Here is a 9,823-nt window from a genome sequence, read left to right on the forward strand (position 1 = left end):
TATCCTGATACCGCCACTTCTATATAACTCCACATGTGTGGTCACATTGAATGCCTGGAGACCACAGCCATCAGGGAGCTGGTGATACACTTTTAAAAACCCAAATTCTTTATTTTAAAACTGTCAGAAAGTGGTAAAAACTGTTGTTTTCCTAAGAAAGTGGTGGTCCTTTTAGCGTCATTTACATAGGTGCAAGTTAACAATTTTATGAGATAAAATAGTGCTTTTTTGTGACAATCATTCTGTTTAGTACAACAGGATTGAATATATTACTCCTAAATTTAAGAAAGCCTCCACCCTAAACTGGGAATTGAGATGTCAATCTGTGAAGGTTGTCCTGAAGCTTGCAAATGGCAGCAGACACTGTTCTACAGAGACACACATTTAAATGCATCTCTCTATATTTTTGAATCATACTATTGCAATGCACAGGAGGTTGTGGAGAGCAGGGTTCAGGCAGGATGAACCTTCAGTTCATCAGGCACCTCACTGTGGATCACACTGCAGATGTTTGTGCTCTTGTTGTTCTCCCTGCTGCTTAGGGAAAGTTTGTGCTGATTTGTGGAAATCTGTCTAATCCTGCGTGACATGGCTCTGTGATATTGGCATATGGCAAAATACTGACTTCAAACATCTTACCTCAGGAGGTTTCCTTGCTATCAGCAGGTCTTTTAGTTATGTCTCTATTAGTGTTTAGATAACAGGAAGGCTTTGGCACTGTTTTTAGGATCTAACAGCTGAATACCAGCGTTCACTGTTTTATCAGTGTATTTTTCTGTCAAATACAAATACTCACCTCAAATGAGTGTTATTTTAGGCTGATCAATGCATTAAATAATCTTGCAGAGTGGACCATGAAAATTACTGGATAGATCTGTGGGAGCAAATGTGGATTGTTTTGCACAAGTTTGCCTCTTTCTGCTTGCATTGCCGGTACCTCAGAGATGATAATGCTAAAGGGGCAACCACTATGTTGAGGATTGCCAACGCTATTGTTTCATGTTTAGTCTTCTTGTGTTCATCCATGCCTCCAGGCTTTTTTTGACATTTCGTAATGGTCAAAGGTTGATGCAAACACAATGTATTTATAAAGTAATTAACAATGTTATCGTTATGAAGCTGACTTTTGCATGTGTTTGAGAAGCAGGAAGGAAATCATCTTTCTCTCCATGGAGGGAATACTATTTAAGTATGTTCAGTGAGGATCTCAAGGACTTTTAGCAGTTAGTTACATAGCCAAAAAGGAAGCTCACCACAGGCACCATTTCTGATGTGCAGGAAATTATCCTGAAGTGGCAAAGTACTGTTGTGTGATGTGAACGTGACATTACATCAAATGATTTAACTAATTAATTTGGTGGGGTGATGGGGCTCTGAACTAGCAGTGAATAATTTCTTTACTTTTGAGTTGGTATGGCAGTGGTACTGCTGCATCTGAAAAATTGAAGGTTATAAAATAAAGCAAGTTTGGAGGTGAAGTTCACAGACATAAATGACAAGCTTGGTGCTTTAGTGTAATACTGCTCCCAGTGCTTTGGTGGTGTTGATGAACACTGTCACTTCCTTTGAGTACTTAGCTAAAACAACCATTTCTGTCTCCTTCCTTCCTGTTGTGAACTGATCCAAGGCTACAAATCTCACATGGACTATTGCCCATCCTAGCACTGGTTTAAACTCCTTTTCTCTTTGAAATTACAAAAGGCACTTCTACTTGTAAAACACAAGGTTAAAACCTAGTATTTCAATGTTAATGCTACGCTTCTAAAGATATATCCTTTCATACAGATATGCCTTAGTCATATATGCACTGAAGTCTCTTCTCTTTCATCAAAACATTTAGGGATATGAATAAAGGCAGTGGAAATCATGTGTACTCTTGATGCTAATCCTTAACTTGGATTGTTTCCTTGGATTAGTTTGTTTTACTGAAACTTAATCTGAAAAACAGGTTTTTTGCCATCTTCCAATAGATGAGTTTGAAGAACTTTGAGCTGATTTTGGGTGGCTGCAGTTTGGTTTTGAAGATCATTTGCTAAAGATGGATGAGCATATTAAGATGTATGATACATTAGATCATTATAGTACAGGTGCTTTTAGTTTGGAGCGTGATATCACTGAAGTGCAGGAGAGAGATAAACTAATGGCTTTGAAATACTTATCACTATTCATTACACCCTGTGAAGTGATTTTTTGGAGGATTTACTGTAAATCCCTTAATTTTCAAGACCACAAAGACCCTGGAGCCTAATAAGTCCACTAAACCTTTTCAAATTCAGTGGGTTCTGGATAATACTTACTAAGTGGCTTACTACCTGTGACTAGCCTTCTAAGCTCTCTGCTTTCAATGCAAGTTAGACAGTTCAGTTAGCTAAAATATAGTACAACTATACTTTTTACAAATTATATACTTTAAAAACAAGATGCAGGTGAGTTCTGTTTGTGTCACGTTCATTGTTTCTTGGCTCTGGTACAGCTGAAGTGTTAATTATAAATATTATAAACCACTGAGAGCAATGCCACTTGCATCTGCAACAGAGGAAAATTTCCAGTATTCCCCTACATAAAAATAAAAAGGGGCTCTCTTTTTGTTATTGCACAGAAGCAATTCCTGCAGAGGCTTGCTCATGAGGAGACATGCCTAAGATGCTGTTATTCCTGACCAGAATCTGCTCTGTCAATTAACACTCAGCATGGCAGATACTGCAAGGGACAGAGCTAATGCACTGTGTCATGATTATTGTACTCCTCCGAGCATAAATTGAATGGGGAATGGTTAGTAATTAGCTCAAGGCAAACAGACTCTACACTTGTCTTCTTTTGTCATTAAAGTCCAGGCTGATAACAAAAGAAGCTCTGGTAATTAGCACAAAACCATGCAAGAGGTCTGACTGTGATGCACGAACTCTTTCACACATGAATTTATTTCTAATGAAAATTGACTTGAGAAAACAATGGACAATGATAATTGCACATTAATAAGCAATAATTATTTTAGAAAGAAATTCAGTTTAAGGATCCGTTCTCTTAATGGCAAAGAATAATTAAGAAAACAATTATATACTGCTTTAAGGCTATAGATATGCAATCAAATACATGTATGCATTCAGCCCTCCCCCTGAATTCCCAAGGGTAGAGCTAAACAGAGAGCTGGTTTTAATTTTGCTAATATTCCACACTCCCAACAATATGATTTGCAGAACCTACATTTTGTGCATTGCTTTAGAGGAAAAAAAAATGCTTTTGAATGTGTTTTTTTTTCTAATTCATTTTGATTAAAGAGTGTAGAAAGCACCTATGAAATTCAGTACAAGTGAGTATTTGAAAATGTTAATGCATTTTATACAAATATTTCTATATTTATGTTCTGCTACCTGAAAAGGTAGGTATTACACTTGTGCTCATTAACTCACAGTTTCAGGAGCTACATGAGAAATGTTTCAAACTCTGAACATTGCATAGTGTAGCTTTTCCATGCATAACAATGTCATGATGGTGAGATCAAATTTCCCATCATGACTAGAGTCTCAACTGCTGAAAAGGAATATGTGGCTTTCCACAAGTGTGGATATCTGAGGTGGAGACCTCAGACTTGCTGCTGGTGCTGGTCGGAGTATGTTGTGCTCTTCAGTTTAGCCTGTTGTAGTCTGGGGCTTAATGTGTGCAGTGTGAAATAATAATTTAAATCAACTGTTATCAAAGGTAATGATGTGGTGATAGATGAAGTTTTCAAGACACTGGCATGATCGAGAGGATCTGGAGGCTCTGTGGTGAGTTTAATCATCCTCATTGCTCCTTTATGCTAATGGGTAGCAAAAAGGTATATGGCAGATTTTTCAGGTACATTTTGTTCCTCTGACTCTTTTCACTAACAATTAAGACTTGGGGTAAAGCATGTCTGCACATGGACCTGTAAAGATGAGTCTTCTATTCGCACCTTCAAGTTGTGAATTTAACCCTTGTAATCTAAAGGCAGTGTGACATATTACAGTGTAGTATACAGTGTAGTACAGCAAACTCCATTAACCCTGAAAGGGACAAAGGTTGTTGGCAGGGACAGTCAGTTTTTTTCTCAACAGTTGTTTGTTTGTTGTTTAACAATGAGCTAGTTTAATTTTAGCAAAGTTAGATGTTCTTATGTTAGCAGCATTAAAAAAGGGATGATGTGTTTTGTAAGCTATTGAACCCTCCTTCAGCTTACAGCCATCTTTAGAAAACACTCCTGTTATCTTCATACCTGATCAATAGATACAGTCTCTTCTTTCTCAAGCATGAGCCAAGGTTGTTGTTGAGGTTTGCTCGTAAATTGGTCAAGATTTGTGCTTAGTCCTGTTTGAAAAAATTCTTGCCTTGCACTGAGAGCTCATGTCTCTGAGTAGCATGTTGGATGCTGCATTATCTCACTGAGGACTTTCTGCCTTCTGGGTCTTGATATTTATTGTGATTTTCATTTAATTATTTATTTATGTTATATTAAAATACAAAGATGCCTGCTTATCTAGTTTCTCTTTTGCTCCCTTGTAGAGGTTCAAAGAATGAAGCTTCTTTCATATGTACAGTCCTTTTTTTTTGTCAAAAGATGGACAAATGGAGCTGAATTATAGCTCCAGAGGACAAGAATTTTTATTGAATTAGTAACAGTTAAATAGTTAAGAGTTTAGTTTTTTTTGTTTTTGTAATTGTAAATTAAGGAGTCATGGCCGGTGGGTTGATTTTACCCAGCTGTCTGTATGCTTTAGTGTATGCTTTTTGATTGAGGACATAGCTCATGTTTTCTTCCTATTTTTTCAGTACCTCATAGTTGTTTGGCTTCACCACAAACTAAACTGGAAAAAAAAGGGTCTAGACCTGTAAAGCAACACAGGAAAAAAATTAATATCTAAATTGCTCAGTATTTGTTGACTCCACCAGGGCTTTTAGAAAAAAAGAGACCCTGACATTCATATGAGACTTCTAGATTCCAGTTTCCTCAAACACTGGAATAGTTTTCAACTGTAACAACTCGGGGGGTTGTTTTGTTTTGGTTTTTTTCAGGGAATGATTTAGAGGGTTTTAACTTATATAAGAAAAATCAAATAAGATCCTTTTTTGAGATAATCTGTCCATGGTTCCTGAGGTGGTAAGGAAGTTAAACATCACCCTCCTTGCGTGTTATAACCATCCCAAACTAACACAGTGCAAATTTCAGGAGAAGTATTTTTCTTTCTGTGTCTCAAAGCCGTTTCAGCTTGCTTCTTCACTCTGATAACCGTGTTTACAATTCAGATAGCAGCAACCAATACTGAAACACACCAGGTGTGCATGTGCAGGGAATGCAATGCAGCAGTTTATCTGTTTCGGCAGCTCTGCTATATTCCTCTTTTATTTTTATTTTTATTTCCTCTGAATGTGCCATCTAAGCACATTTTCCCAGAGAGATCTGTAGCTGCTACATGTGTGTAAACTGATGTGTATGGCCTACAGGAAAGATGATAGAGGAAGACTCTGGAACTGCTGGTATAGACAAATTTGTTAACATAACAGTCTGTTTATCTAATCTTATTGATGTGTTGTAGTTACAGATCACCTGTTACAGCAATTCATTTCTGTTTCTATTCAGGTAATTTTTATCATTAGTTTTGTCCCTACACAAGTGATTCTAAATTGCTTCTCTCAAGATTTAAAGATATTTCAGATTAAAAAACAAAATACTTCTGGCAGTTATAACAATAAAGATTAAAAAATACATAGCCATAGTCTGTTGGCCAATAGTATAAGGTCTTCAAGAAAAGCACTAAAAGAAAACAGTAGGATGAAAAAGACCTTGGATGACCCTATTGGAGATCAAGTTAAGGACTTTTCAGCTTCAGAGCTGTTGGGATAATGGAGCTGTAATCTCCAACCTATTGACTACCATTTGCTCTAAGGCAGTGAAGCTATAAATCAATGGGATCAAGGGGCCCTCTTGGGGCTACTGTGGGATGTGCATGAGATGTCAGTCCTCTTTGTGGAGTAGACAACTGTCTCTAGGACTACTGTTTTGTCTGCTTACATTGGCTAAAGACATAATATGGCTGAACTGGGCCACTGCAACCAGCATGGTGCCAGTGGGAAGAGACCCATGACTACTTCATGGGATGCCCTAATGGCAGTCACAGCTCTTAGGATGCCAACATCTCTCTTGCACTACATGTATAAACCACTCATCTTGCTAGAATCAAGCTACTTTTATTTAAAGGGTACTGATGAGCTCAAAAGTGCAAATGTTGAAATTCTCACAAAGCATGCAAGGGAAAAAAAAGCAGATAAATGTTATCTCCCCTGTTTTGCAAAAAGTGAATCTGAGACTTAAAAGGAGTGATTTCTCTGGGGAAAATACTGAAGTATTCTTTTTCAGAGCTGCCAGCGTATGATGTGTGTATGAATAAAACATTGTGATTAATACTGAAATTGAGAGTGGTGCCATCCATTGTATTTAATGCTGTCATTGGCAGCATATTCTTTCTAGCCCTAAATTGTATACTGAAATTTTATTCATTGATGTGTTTGGGAAAAAAAATTGATAGAGTTCATGTCATCATGTTGAGCTTCCTGTGCATTTTTTTAATCCTGGCTTGAAAGGATTACACATTTGCATCTCTGTGAATGCCATGGGAAAGACTGAAATGCTTAATAGCAATGACAGAGGAGATAGCTGTTTGACTGAATGCTGGCATGCTGCCTCTGCTCTGGCTTTGGGAAATGTCTCCTCTGTTGGCAGGGTAATTGCCATCAGGCAAAGATGCACTATAGATGGGAAACTTCTGTCACAGCTTTTAAGCTGTGTTGAGAACTACCTTGCAGTTATGCAATTTCACTCCTAGATGGAACCCCTTTTTCTTACTGCTTATGAAACTTCATGAAAAACTAAGGGTCCCAGATTACATCCTGAGTTTAATATTCTGTTTATACAGTAAGTGCAAACAACAACAAAATATGAGGGATGGTTCCAATGCTTTTATTGTACAGTTAAAACCTACATTAAAAAACCAACCCTGTTTATAGTACATCACAGCAAGTAGCCCTTCAGCATCAATGTTTTTATAGCTATCAAGTCACTTTCTAAAATTTTATATGGGTAAATAACTGCAAAGCCAAGAAACTTTCACACCAGGTAGAAAAAACACAATTGCCATTGTATTAAAACAAGTAATTTGTCCAGGGAGCCTGGATTATATTTTCAATGTTCAGATGATGCATATTTGTATTTAAACATGCACCAATGTTTAAGCATTTTGCATGGAATTAAATGAGTGCTGACGGAATTTCACAGTATGGGAGAAAATGTTCCTATGTTTAGCACTTCTACGGTTTGTTTCCTAAAAGCACAGACTGCTCTTCATTTATTTATTTATTTTTAATTGCTTGTCCGCTGTCCATTTTGATCAGTGTCACTGGAAGCAGTAGAAGAACAAGAAGTAGAGAATACATTCACCTAACATAGGATATATTATAGTGTCACATGAAGTCTTCGGGGGACAATTTGAGTTGAAGCTTTTATTTTAATTTGACAGCATTGAATTTACAAAAACTTTCGCATTCCCACACTGATTCATGATCCAAAACAGAGCCAGTATATATCTCAGAGGATCTTACACTAACACTAGCAGAGAAGACAGGCCATCAAAACTTGGCTCCAGAGCAGCAGGAAACTGATTGATTTCCTCTCATCCCTTCACAAACCTGGATTAGAGTAGCTCTGCAATAGGCCAATCAAAAAGTAATAATGGCACTTCTGACATCATTGCAACCTTTTATTATCTCCACCTGCACCACTTGACATTCACAACTCCTGCTAGAAAATGTGGAACAGTGTTCAAAGTACAGAAGTCTTCAGTAGGCTCTGGTATGCCATGCAAATATGGAAGTACTTCCCAAAGCAATTTTTTTTAAGTTTTATGGCACTTTTCACCTAAGGATGGGAAAATTTGAGGCAAGATTTAGGTGAAAGTTGAGACACTTGATGCCATATGATGGGAGTTTGAGTCTTCAAAACAGGTAGCTGTATGAACATGTGGATACATGATGGTGATGTATGTTTTTCATGCCTGGCCTTGGTCAACCTCAGTGTCCCAGATCATCATGTGAACTATCAAACTAGTTTAGATTCCTCTCCAGCAAACTGCAGTGTGAGATTAGGCATGTCTTAACTCCCTTTATTGATCTCATTAATATTGCTGACAATTTTTAGAGAGGGAGCAGAGTGTGATCCTTGCACTGTCCAGACCTTAGCATGTTGTTGCTGGATGCTCTGTTTCTGTGGACAATCCCAGCTCCTTTGAGTTCACTGAAACAATGTTCATTTAGAGCTAATGAGTGTATTACTTCTTGTCCTTGACAATGCAAATCAACAGATTTGCACTATCTTCTGTCATATTTGCTTCAGAGTGTATGCAACGTGGTGTGCAATGAGGAAAAACTAGGTCCGCATTTTTTTGCCAGTTATAGACACTCAGATTCAGACTAGCGGCATTACTTTTATTGGAGCATCTGTGTTCATCCAGCTGGAGAGCAAGATCTCTCTTTTGATGTTAGATCAGAGTGTTAAAATAAAACATCACAATTAAGCTAGATAATACGGTAGGTATGAAAGAAAAAGCAGAGGGGAGTCATCCATATTTTTTTTCTTATGATGCTATAAAGTACTACAGCCATTTCAACTTGTACCAAGCCAAAAATAACTCACTATAAAGATTTCACAAACTCTTCTTGGTTTTTATCACTCTCATATTAAGAGAAGAAATAAAAAATAGCAAGTAAAAATTATAGTGAGTTTAATGTAAAAACAGAAGTCAGTAATGTGGAAATTGCTAGCTTAATGTGCTTTTTGCTGCTGATTTATATTATCCAGTCCTCTTTGTGTTACCTGTCTCTCTGGGCACTTTGTCTAAGAATTATTTCTGGTCAACTTCATGTGGGAAGAGCTGGAATTCCTGTTACTTGCGCAATATTGAAGCAAAGCAGAAGAAACTTGAGCTAAAACAGCTTACTGGTGGGAGCAACTGCTCTTTTGGAGGTTGGAACATTCTCTACTGCTGCAGGTTTTCCATCTTTTATTCTTCTACTTCAAAAAAGCTATGGCTATCTGGGAAGTTAATACTACCTAGCTAGTCATGCCCCAGAAATAAGCATTCCCCTCCACTGAATTCACTGAGAATAAGTAAGGATAGAATTGGTCTGAATTGATTCAGGTTATGAATGCAGTAGGAGAAAAAAATGTCAGGATTGATTCTTAAATGAACTTCTGTCTTGAAATTTTGTGCCAGCTTTTATTTTCTCTTCTATCACTGCAATCTCAGCTGACATAGAATTGATTATAATAAACAAAACATTTGACTCCTTTCCATTGATACAGAATCGAATTTGGAAGAAAGTAAAACCCTAAGACTATACTGGGGCAACAGCTCCAAAGCTAAATAACTGAAAGCTTTCCTGAAGATGGAAGAAAAAATAACAATATATAAACGTACTAATCACAGGCTTTTGTTCCTAAACTGATAAAATAATTGAGAATGACAGTAATAATAATAGTAGCAATAATAAAAGGAAATAATATGAAGAATAATGGGAGATGGGTTAAATAACTCCATAGACACGTCATTTTAATTTCTAAACTATGCTCTGAATTTATTTAAAATAATACCACTGAGTTTGCCATGACAGTCTTTCATACCAGAAAGAGAATTGTTAATCTGGACAACCATGTTTCTGGCCTCTAGAGGGTAAGCTTCAAGAACAATAATTTGATGAAAACATTCTCAGTTCTGTTTATTAATTTGGGAATATGTGTCAGCTAAATTATATCTGT

Source organism: Melopsittacus undulatus, chromosome 6 (genome assembly GCF_012275295.1).
Source record: "Melopsittacus undulatus isolate bMelUnd1 chromosome 6, bMelUnd1.mat.Z, whole genome shotgun sequence".
Classification (NCBI taxonomy): Eukaryota; Metazoa; Chordata; class Aves; order Psittaciformes; family Psittaculidae; genus Melopsittacus; species Melopsittacus undulatus.